Below are 10,576 nucleotides of genomic sequence, written 5' to 3'. Positions count from 1 at the left end.
TAAGTAGATAACATAATCAATCCTTGGTTCCCATGTATTTGAGAGTTTTTTCCTGCCTTTACAGCATCATGTCAAGCATGTAAGTTGAAAACAAACTCTGGAAACCAAGGTGTAGAGTAATTTATAGAGCTGAGTGACAAACATGGGAGAACTAAGTTACTGCTCAAAACAAAGTGGAGGGGAAAGAGTTACATATATGCTGAGAACAAAGAAAGGGTATGGGCTGAATGGAGAGGGGGACGCAAGGAGGACTTGAGCTATGTGAGTCGTCTGGGGTTGGGTGTCCTTGGGTACCATAAATCTGCAAAAGCTGCCAAGGCATAATGTTTGTGTAGGAATGGGCCTATTTGATGAATAGAAGCAAATTTTCTGGTGTCAGCATGACTTGTTTATCACAGTTCCTCCTTTCCCAAAGAGGCAGTGGTCTTAATTAGCACCACAAAGGGTCTTTAGCACATCAGTCTGTCTTAGTTGCTTTTTGTTCTTTGTAGTTTTCTGAATCAAGTGAGAGTTCAAGTAATAGTAAAGCTATTGACCATTCCAAATTCACTTATGCTACAATCTATCCCAGCAGAAGGCAATCTTCATGATTGCTGATTCATGGATTCAGCAGAAAGAGTATCTTTTGCTCAACTGTTGCATTCTAGAGTGTTGCAGATTGCTAAAGCTGACAAAATGCAATATACCAGAAATGGATTGGCTTTTATAAAGGAGATTTATTAGGTTACAAACTTACAGTTGTAAAGCCAAAAAAGTGTCCAAATTAAGGCCTCAACAAGAGGATACCTTTATTGAAGAATGTCTGATGGCATCTGGAACAGCCGTCAGCTGGGAAGACAGTGTGGCTGGTGTCTGCTATTTCTTTGCTCCCAAGTTGCATTGCTTTCAGTTTCTGATTCCAGGGGCTTTCTCTTTAAGCATCTGTGGGTTCTCATTTAGATTCTATGGGGTAAATTCTGGATTACTTATTTTTGATTCTCTCCAAACTGTCTCTTGCAGCTACTCTGGGCTGTCTCCTTGTTTCTTCAGGGGCATTTCTGTCTAAGCATCTCTGAACTCTCTCAGATCCTGTGAGTAATCCTTGCTTCTCTCAAGGGCAATCTCTGCATTATGTCTCTTAGCTTCTCATGTCCAAGAATCTGGGTCTGCATCATCTCTGAATGCTGTCCCTTCCTGAACTCTTAAGGACTCCAGTAAACTAATTAAGACCAACCTTGAATGGGTAGTCATATCTCCATTAAAATAACTTAATCAAAAGGTCCCACCCACAATTGGGTGTGTCATATCTCCATGGAAAAAACCTAATCAAAAGTTCTGCCCAAAATAGGTCTGCCCCACAAGTGTGGATTGAAGGAACATAGTATTTTATGGGGTACATAACAGATTCAAACCAGCAGATAGATACAGCACAAAAAATCAGATTGAGGGAGTTTAAATCATGTTCAGAAACATAGATTTTGATGACTCTGAAATTTTTTCTTTAGTTTTCCATTCTCAGAAATATAGAAAGGTACAATCAATGCTTGGGATGGATTTTGAGTGCTCTTTAGCCACATCTCTACAATAATTATTTTCAATATAATTTTAAGTGGATTAAACTATTAATTTGCTGCCTTATAAAATGAAATTCACAGGTCACAGGAAAGATATTGAAAAGTAAACTTCTATACCTGGAAATATCACACAGAATATGAACATTGTTTAACATATAAATGGCTTTTTTTATACACTGGGGATAAATGTCAAACTATAATGTACCAGTTTGTATACATCATGTCCCCCAGGAAAAGCCATGCTCTTTGATGCAATCTTATGGGGGCAGATATATTAGTGCAGTTTTAGTTGAACATTTGGATTAGATTGTTTCCATGGAAATGCACCCCACCCAACAGTGGGTGATAAATTATTGGATAATTTCCATGGAGGTGTTGCTGCACACATTCAGCATAGGCCTTGATTAGTTTACTGGAGAATTATATAAGTTCAGATGGAGGGAATGGGCTTGTGAAAGCCAAGATGGACACTTTGAGGAATGCACAGGAGCTGAGAGAGTAACTGCAGTTTACAGAGACATTTTGGAGGTGGCCTTTGAAAGCAGACTTTTCTCTGAAGATGCTAAGAGAGGTAAACACCCCAAGAGCAACTGAGATTGACATTTTGGAAAGAAGCTGTAGCCTAGAGAGGAATATCCTGATAGAACGCCATTTTGAAACCAGAACTTTGGAGCACATGCCAGCCATGTGCCTTCCCAGCTAACAGAGGTTGTCTGAACACCATTGTCCATTCTCCAGTGAATGTTCCCAATTGGACACTTTATGGCCTGAAGACTATAACTGTGTAACCAAATAAACCCTCTTTTATAAAAGCCAGTCCATTTCTGGTGTTTTGCATTCTGGCAGCATTAGCAAACTAGAACAGATTTTGGTACCAGAGATGGGTGGTGCTGGTGCTGCTATGTTTCTAATTACCAAACATGTTGGAATGGATTTTTAAATGGATAAGAGGGATATTCTGGAAGAATGGTGAGGAACTTGATAGAAAAGGCATAAGCTGCTTTGAAGAGACTGTGGAAATGTGGACTCTAAATATGCTTTTGATGAGGACTTGAGCAGAAATGATGAATATGTTCTTGCAAACTGGAAGGAAGGTTACCCTTGTTTTAAAGTGGCAGAGAATTTGGCAAAATTGAGTCGTGGTGTGGGATGGAAGGCAGAATTTGAAAATGATGACCTGGAATATTTAGCTGATGAAATCTCTAAGCAAAATATAGAAGAAGTAGCCTGGCTTTTACTTGCAACTTATAGTAAAATGAGAGAGGACAAATATAACCTGAGAAATGAAATCTTGGTTTCAGTGAAACCAGAAATTGATGGCCTGAAAAACTCTGGGCTTCCAGAGGATGCAACCCCAGAAGCTACAGCCCAATGTGAGGATGTAACCAAACATGGAACCCAGCCACCAATTCAGTACAAGCCAAGATTGGAGAAGGAGTTAAGCAGAAAGGATTTGTGGAAATCCTATTGTCTGATGGCTTTGATCCTTGTGTGCTTCATGTGAAGCCAACAGAATTTTTGTGAGATCTTTATAGACAGAGTCATTGATGGTCTGGGCTGGAGGAGACAGACAAGGAACAAATTGAAGGAAAATTTTCTTCAAAAAGAGCAATGGAGTCTGAGGTCTGGAGTCAAGAGTTCTCAGGCTGGGAGAGGGTAGTGGCCAACATGCATGGAAAGGATGAGTTTTCCCTGGAAGTCAAGAAGAACCTGGCCACTACCCCCACTGCTGTGAAGGGGTTGAGACTGTGCCCTGGAGATGGAAGAGAAACTGGGTGCTGCCCCATAGTTTCAGTAGTGAGAAGGTGGTCTCCTCAGTGTGTGGATATGTTGGAGAACTCATCCCAGCATTTGGAGAGAAAAGGGCTGCTGCAAAGGCCCTTAGGAAGAGTTAGACTCCCACTCTCTCAAGCCCCAAAGATAAAATGTCATTCTCTGAATGACTCTTGGAATTTGAAATCTAATGCAGTTTGCCCTGGTGGGTTTTTTGAATTGTTTTTTCCCTGAAACCCTGTTTTCCTTACAGTTTCTCCTTCTGGGAGGGGAATGTTTACCCTATGACTGTCCCTCCATTGTATATTGGAGCAGATAACCTGTCCTACATTTCACAGGCACAGAATCAGAGGGGAATTATGCCTTAGGATCAACCATGCCTCTAATTTATTTTGATGGAATCTTGTACTTAATTATTGTTATGGAAATGATTTAAGTTTCTGTGATATTGGGATGGGATGAATGTATTTTTTATATGGAAAGGTCATGTTCATCTGGGGTCCAGGGAGTAGAATGTATCAGTTTGTGGATATCATGTGCCCCAGAAAAAGCCATGATCTTTGATGCAATCTTACAGGGGCAGACATATCAGTGGGGATTAGGTTGGAACATTTGCATTAGTTTGTTTCCATGGAAATGCACCCCACCCAACTGTGGGTGATAACTTATTAGATAATTTCCATGGAATTGTGGACCCACCCATTCAGCACGGGCCTTGATTAGTTTATTGGAGCACTATATAAGCTCAGGTGGAAGGATAGTCTTGCTACAGCCAAGAGGGACACTTTGAAGAATGAACAGGAGCTGAGAGCAGAACTGCAGTTTACAGAGACATTTTGGAGATGGCCTTTGAAAGCACACTCTTGCTCTGGAGAAACTAAGAGAGGAAGAACACCCAAAGAGCAACTGAGAGTGACAATTTGGAGAGAAGCTGATGGCTAGAGAAGGAACATCCTGGGAGAAAGCCATTTTGAAACCAGAACTCTGGGGCAGATGCCAGCCATGTGCCTTCCCAGCTAACAGAGGTTTTCTGGACATCATTGGCCATCCTCCACTGAAGGTACCCAATTGTGAATGCATTAGCTTGGACAGTTTATGGCCTTAAGACTGCAACTGTGTAACCAAATAAACCCCCTTTTATAAAAGCCAATCCATTTCTGGTGTTTTGCAATCTGGCAGCATTAGCAAATTAGAAAATATACCAATCCATGAGCTGTGATCTTATATTTTCTCCATATCCTCGGATTCCACTACATAAGAATATGTGGTTCCTGAATATATTAACTATTTTTGCCAGGCTTGTAAGATTCTCTTTCTTTGCACTTTAATTTTGTGGGATGATGTCAAGGAATCAATAGTGTTGGTAGCATAAGAGGAAGAAAAGGAAAATGTCTGTTGGAGTCAAAGTGTAAAAGACAAGATGAGATCATCTCTGATAGAAATCAATTTTGGAAATCCCAGAATGTCAGGTTAAGAAATCTAAACCCATTGTTTATCTCCAGATAATGAGTTGGTGCAAATAACATGAAAATGTGCCACAAAGAGTTGTTTTAGGAACATGAATCCAGTGAGGATGGAAAAATAATGGTAAAGTTACTATTTAAAAACATAAGGAAATTTAAAATAGAGGTACCCACAGACTTAGAATGATGTGTGAAATAACAAATTTTATTAAGAAATACGGAGTGTGCTATATTAAAAAGTCAACAATGAGAAAAAAATGCTTGTTCATTTAGGTGCTTGATATAAACTGAGAGGTTGTCATAGAAAATACAGGCTTAGCAATTTAACAAAACAATACACTATTCCAGTTTCCGAGGCCACTCAGAACAAATACAATGAAATGGTTCAGCTTAAACAAAGGGAATGTATTAGCCTATAGTTTGAGACCAGGAAAATGTCCAAATCAAGCATTGTTGTCTCCCCAAAGACCAGCTGCTGGTGATCCTTAGATCCTCTGTCACATGACAAGACCATAGTGGTGTCTCCTGTGCTCTCCCTTCTCTTCTGGGTTTTGTTGTATTCAGCTTTTTGCTTCTGTGGTTTTCCATGTCTCAATTATCTCCTCCTATGAAAGATTTCATTAATAGGATTAGAATTCATCCTGCTTGACATGGGTCATTCCTTTACTCAATAACCTTATCAAAATTTTCTACTTAAAATGAATTAAAGAACTTGTTTTTCTGGCAGACATACAGCTTCAAAGTACCACACTCTTGTTTCAGTGGTACTTTTCTAGCAGAGAAAGATATAAATTCATAATATCACAAAGAAAATACATTTGTGTCCATGGTACAGAGATGGTATATGAATAACAAAGTATATGCATATATCTGTCATTCTTGGCTGATAAACAGTTCCATTAACTTGGATGTCTATTCACACTTTAGCTTTATACATTCTTCAGGGTTATGACTATGCTCAATTATAATAATCAAATATATGTTTTACATTATATTCATATCTCCAGGTTACCTTCTACATTAGATTTTCATCTTCAAATATTTTCTCTAATTTTTAACTAATTTCTTTATAGATAGATGGTAAAGAAATTTAAGGGAGAAAAAAGTCAGGTGCCTACAATATTGAATAACTATTCAACTCAGTACTATAAAAATACTTAAACTCTGAGCAATATATGCTATTTTCTACTTTATCTCTTCATATAGGGTCCAAGGAAATTTTATATATCAAGTGTACTTAGAAAGGCATGCAGGTTTTCAGTAGATTGGACTTACAGTATATCTAAAAATGATAATTTAGGAGATGTAGGGACTATATTTTGGTAGCAAAGTTGCTTATACATAACTTAAAAATATTGAATAGACTAAAGATTTAAGATTTAAATGTTACCTATTTCAAATTCATACATTTTTCTCAAAAATTGTCAACTTTGATATGAAAATACTTCAGGTTTACAAAATAATTGAAAGTACAGTATAATACATACCCATATATTTACCAGAGTTTACCAAACTTTAACATTTTCTCAGTCTCTCAAAATATTTCTTTCTCCCTCCCCTTCCTATTTTGTCTATATCAATATCTACCCATATCTATCCACATGCATGTGCAGTTTCAAACACAAGTGACTTGCAAATAATTCAGGCAGAAATGTGTATATGTTCCTAAGCATATTGGCTGAATAGTGTGTGTATATAGGAGCCCATAGTGATTCTTTTAATGTTAAGTTTGTGGGATTACAGAACAGTCATGCATATAATACCTGTTTTCTGTATACAACCCAACCACCAACAACTTGTTTTGGTGTGGAACATTTGTTACAATTGATAGCACAATTTTTAATTTTTTTGTTTTTATTGACTTTGCTCACATACCATACAACTATCCAAAGAACCAAAGTGTACAACCAATTGACCATGGTACCATCATACAGCTGTGCATCCATCATCACAATTAATTTTTTCAATTTTTAAAACATTTTCATTATTCCAGAAAAGAAGTAAACAAAAAAAGGAAATGCCAATCCTATACACCTAAAGAGCCCTGCCCATTATTGATTCATAGATTTGGTATAGTACGTTTGTTACACTTGAAAGAATGATAAAATGCTACTAACTGTAGCATATAGTTTGCAATAGGTATATGTTTTTCCTATATGCCCCTCAGTTATTCACTTCTAGTTATAATGTCATACATTTGTTCTAGTTCATGAGACAGATTTCAAGTATTTGTACAATTAATCATGGACATTGTCCACCACAAAATTCACTGTTTTATACATTTCTGCCTTTTAACCTCCAACTTTCCTTCTGGTGACATATGTGATGCTGAGCTTACCCTTTCCACCACCTTCACACACCATTCAGCACTGTTAGTTATTCTCACAATGTGCTACCATCACCTCTGTTAATTTCCAAATATTTAAGTTCACACTAGTTGAACATTCTGCTCAGAATAAGCAACCACTCCCCATTCTTTAGCCTTGTTCTATATACTTGTAACTTATATTTTGTGTTTATGAGTTTACATGTTATACTTAGTTCATATCAGTGAGACCCTGCATTATTAGTCCTTATGTGTCTGTCTTATTTCATTCAATACAGTGCCCTCAAGTTTTCTTCATCAACCCATTAATTAAAGATGGTTTTGTTCACACACCATATACTCCATCCTAAGAAAGCAATCATTGATTCCCTGTACAGTCATGTATTTATGTATTCAGCACCATTCCCACTATCTATATAAGGACTTCTCCATTTCTTCCACAAAAAAGGAGGAAGAGCCAAAATATGTAGAGACAAAAGAAAAAGAAAAAAGAAAGAGAAAAAAACATAGGCTAGAAGAAACAAAAGGAAAGAGAGCATTAAACTAAGTAGAATCAAGTGTCAGACAATATCACTAATGCCAGGAGTCCCATATCCTTCCCTTATGTTCCACAATATGTATTTATCTTTGGTATATTGCCTTTGTTATACTAAAGGAAGCATAATACAATGTTTCTGTTAATTATAGTCTCTAGTTTGTATTGATTTTATTTCCCCCAGTCCCACCCTAATTTTAACGCCTGCAATATTGACATTCATTTGTTCTACCTCACATAAAAACATTTGTAACTTTTATCACACTCATTGATCACACGAGGTTTCATGGACTTATAGAGTTCTGGTCTTTATCTTTCATCTTTTGTTCTGGTGTCCCACATGCTTCTAACCTTCCTGTTTCATACTCATTGTCATTTTTCTTCAGTGTACATACATTGTTGTGCTATCTCCCAAAATTGTTTTCCAAACGTCTCACTTCTGTCTTTTCCTTTCTGTCTGCAATGCTTCCTTTAGTGTTTCCTGTAGAGCAGGTATCTTTTTCACAAACTCTGTCAGAAAATAATTTAAACTCTCCCTCATATTTGAAGGACAGTTTTGCTGGGTATAGGATTCTTGGCTGGTGGTTTTCCTCTTTCAGTATCTTAAATGTATCATCTCACTTCCATCTTGCCTCCATGGTTACTCTTGAGAAATCTGCACATATTATCAAGCTTTCTCTGTATGTGATGGATCACTTTTCTCTTGCTACTTTCAGGGTTCTCTCTTTATGTTTGATGTTTGATAATCTGTTAAGTGTCTTGGCATAGGCCTATTCAGATTTCTTCTGTTTTCTGTATGCTCCACTTCTTGGATCTGTAGTTTTATGTCTTTCATAAGAGATGGAAAATTTTCATTGATTATTTCCTCAATTATTGCTTCTGTCCCTTTTCCCTTCTCTTCTTCTGGGACACCAATGACATGTACATTATTGAATGTCATTTTGTCCTTGAGTTCCCAGAGACATTGTTCATATTTTTCAATTCTTTCTCTGTTTTTTTTTTTTTTTCTGTGTGTGTGTGTGGGGGGGGGGGCTTTCAGGTGCATAGTTCTCCAGTTCTGGAGTGTTTTCTTCTGCCTCTTGAGATCTGCTGTTGTATGTTTTCATTTTGTCTTTCATCTTTTGTGTTGTGCCTTTCATTTCTGTAGATTTTGCCAGTTGTTTTTTCAAACTTTTGATTTCTTCTTTATGTATGCCCAGTGTTTTCATTGTATGCTTCATCTGTTTTGCCATATATTCCCTAAAATTTTTTTAATTGATTTAGGACTAATTATTTAAATTCTTGTATCTCAGTTGAAGTGTAAGTTTTGACCTTTGGGCCATAACTTCATTTTTCTTATTGTAGGTTCTAGTTTTCTGTTGTCCTGGTATCTGATTTCCCTGGTTACCCCAATCAGGTTTTCTCCAAACAGAACAGGCTCAGATCTCAGCAGGAGGCAATAGTATCATGTCTCCCTGTGAGTTTGTCTTAAAAGACTGGTATGCCCTACAAGGCCTCAAGTCACTGTGCCTCTCTGCCCAGCAGGTGACACCTGTCAGCCTGGAGCTTCAGACTGGTGTAAGGAGGTGTGGCCCATTGCTGATTTACTCCAGGCTCTGGGGTCTGGTTCCAAATACAGGGCAGTTAGTACAGCTTGGTACCACCTTCTTCTTAGGGAAAATACACTCCCTAGGGCAAGGTCTTTTATATTTGGCTAGACTCTCTGCCTGTGCTATCTCCACCCTTGTCTTGTCAGAGTGCTGGGAAAGGAAAATTGCTGAGGCTTTCTCCACTGAGCTGCAAAAGTGAGAGAAACTGACTTCAAGGTCTGGTCTATGGCCACCCTCTGGCTCTCCAAGGTCAGTCATCACCAAAAGCCTCTATCTGCTTGTTTGGATTCCTATCTTGTATTGAGGAGTCCATGTTTGTTAATTAAAACCCCAGTTGGAGCTCAGCTGAGGTATATTCACTTTGTTGGAAAGTGCTGCTCTCTGGCAACATGAAGCTTCGCAGCAAGGCTGTGGGAGGAGGGGGCTCCCAGCTTGGATCCACAGTTTTTACTTAGAGATTTTATGCTGTGATCTCAGGCATTCCTCCCAATTCAGATTGGTATTTGATAAGTGGACGGTAACATTTGTTCCCCCTGCAGTTATTCCAGATTATTTACTAGTTGTTACTGGTGGTTTATTATTTGTTCCAGGGGGACAAACTAGCATCCACTCCTCTCTATGCTGCCATCTTCTTCCTGATAGCACACTTTTATACTTGTACTAAAGTCCATGCTGTTCATGGTTTGTGTAGTATAGTTCCACAGGTTTAAAAGTTTTTATGTTACCATACACACAATCTAAAACTTCCCCTGTTAGTAATATTCAAATATTTATTTCACTGCTGCTAACTGCATGCAAAATTTTATGCTACCATCACCACCATCCATTACCAAAATGTCTATCATTCCAAATTGGAACCCTTTACATTTTATTTTTTATTTTTTAATTTTTATTGAGATATATTTACATACCATGCAGTCATACAAAACAAATCATACATTTGATTGTTCACAGTAACATTACATAGTTGTGCATTTATCCCAAAAATCTAACCCTGACACCTTCATTACCACACACCCAAAAATAACAAGAGTAATAATTAAAGTGAAAAAGGGCAATTAAAGTAAAAAAGAACACAGGATTCCTTTGTTAGTTTGTTTTTTTTCTTCCCCCATTTTTCTACTCATCCATCCATAAACTAGACAAAGGGGAGTATGGTCCATATGGCTTTCCCAATCACATTGTCACCCCTCATAAGCTACATTTTTATACAATTGTCTTCAAGATTCATGAGTTCTGGGTTCTAGTTTGATAATTTCAGGTATCTACTGCCAGCTACCTCAATTTATTTGAACCTGAAATGGGTTGTCTATATTGTTCATAAGAGTGCCCACCAG

The sequence above is a fragment of the Choloepus didactylus genome, assembly GCF_015220235.1.
Source record: "Choloepus didactylus isolate mChoDid1 chromosome 26 unlocalized genomic scaffold, mChoDid1.pri SUPER_26_unloc1, whole genome shotgun sequence".
In the NCBI taxonomy this organism is placed as follows: domain Eukaryota; kingdom Metazoa; phylum Chordata; class Mammalia; order Pilosa; family Megalonychidae; genus Choloepus; species Choloepus didactylus.
The sequence above is the reverse complement of the archived record's forward strand: the minus strand, read 5'-3'. Positions refer to the sequence as shown.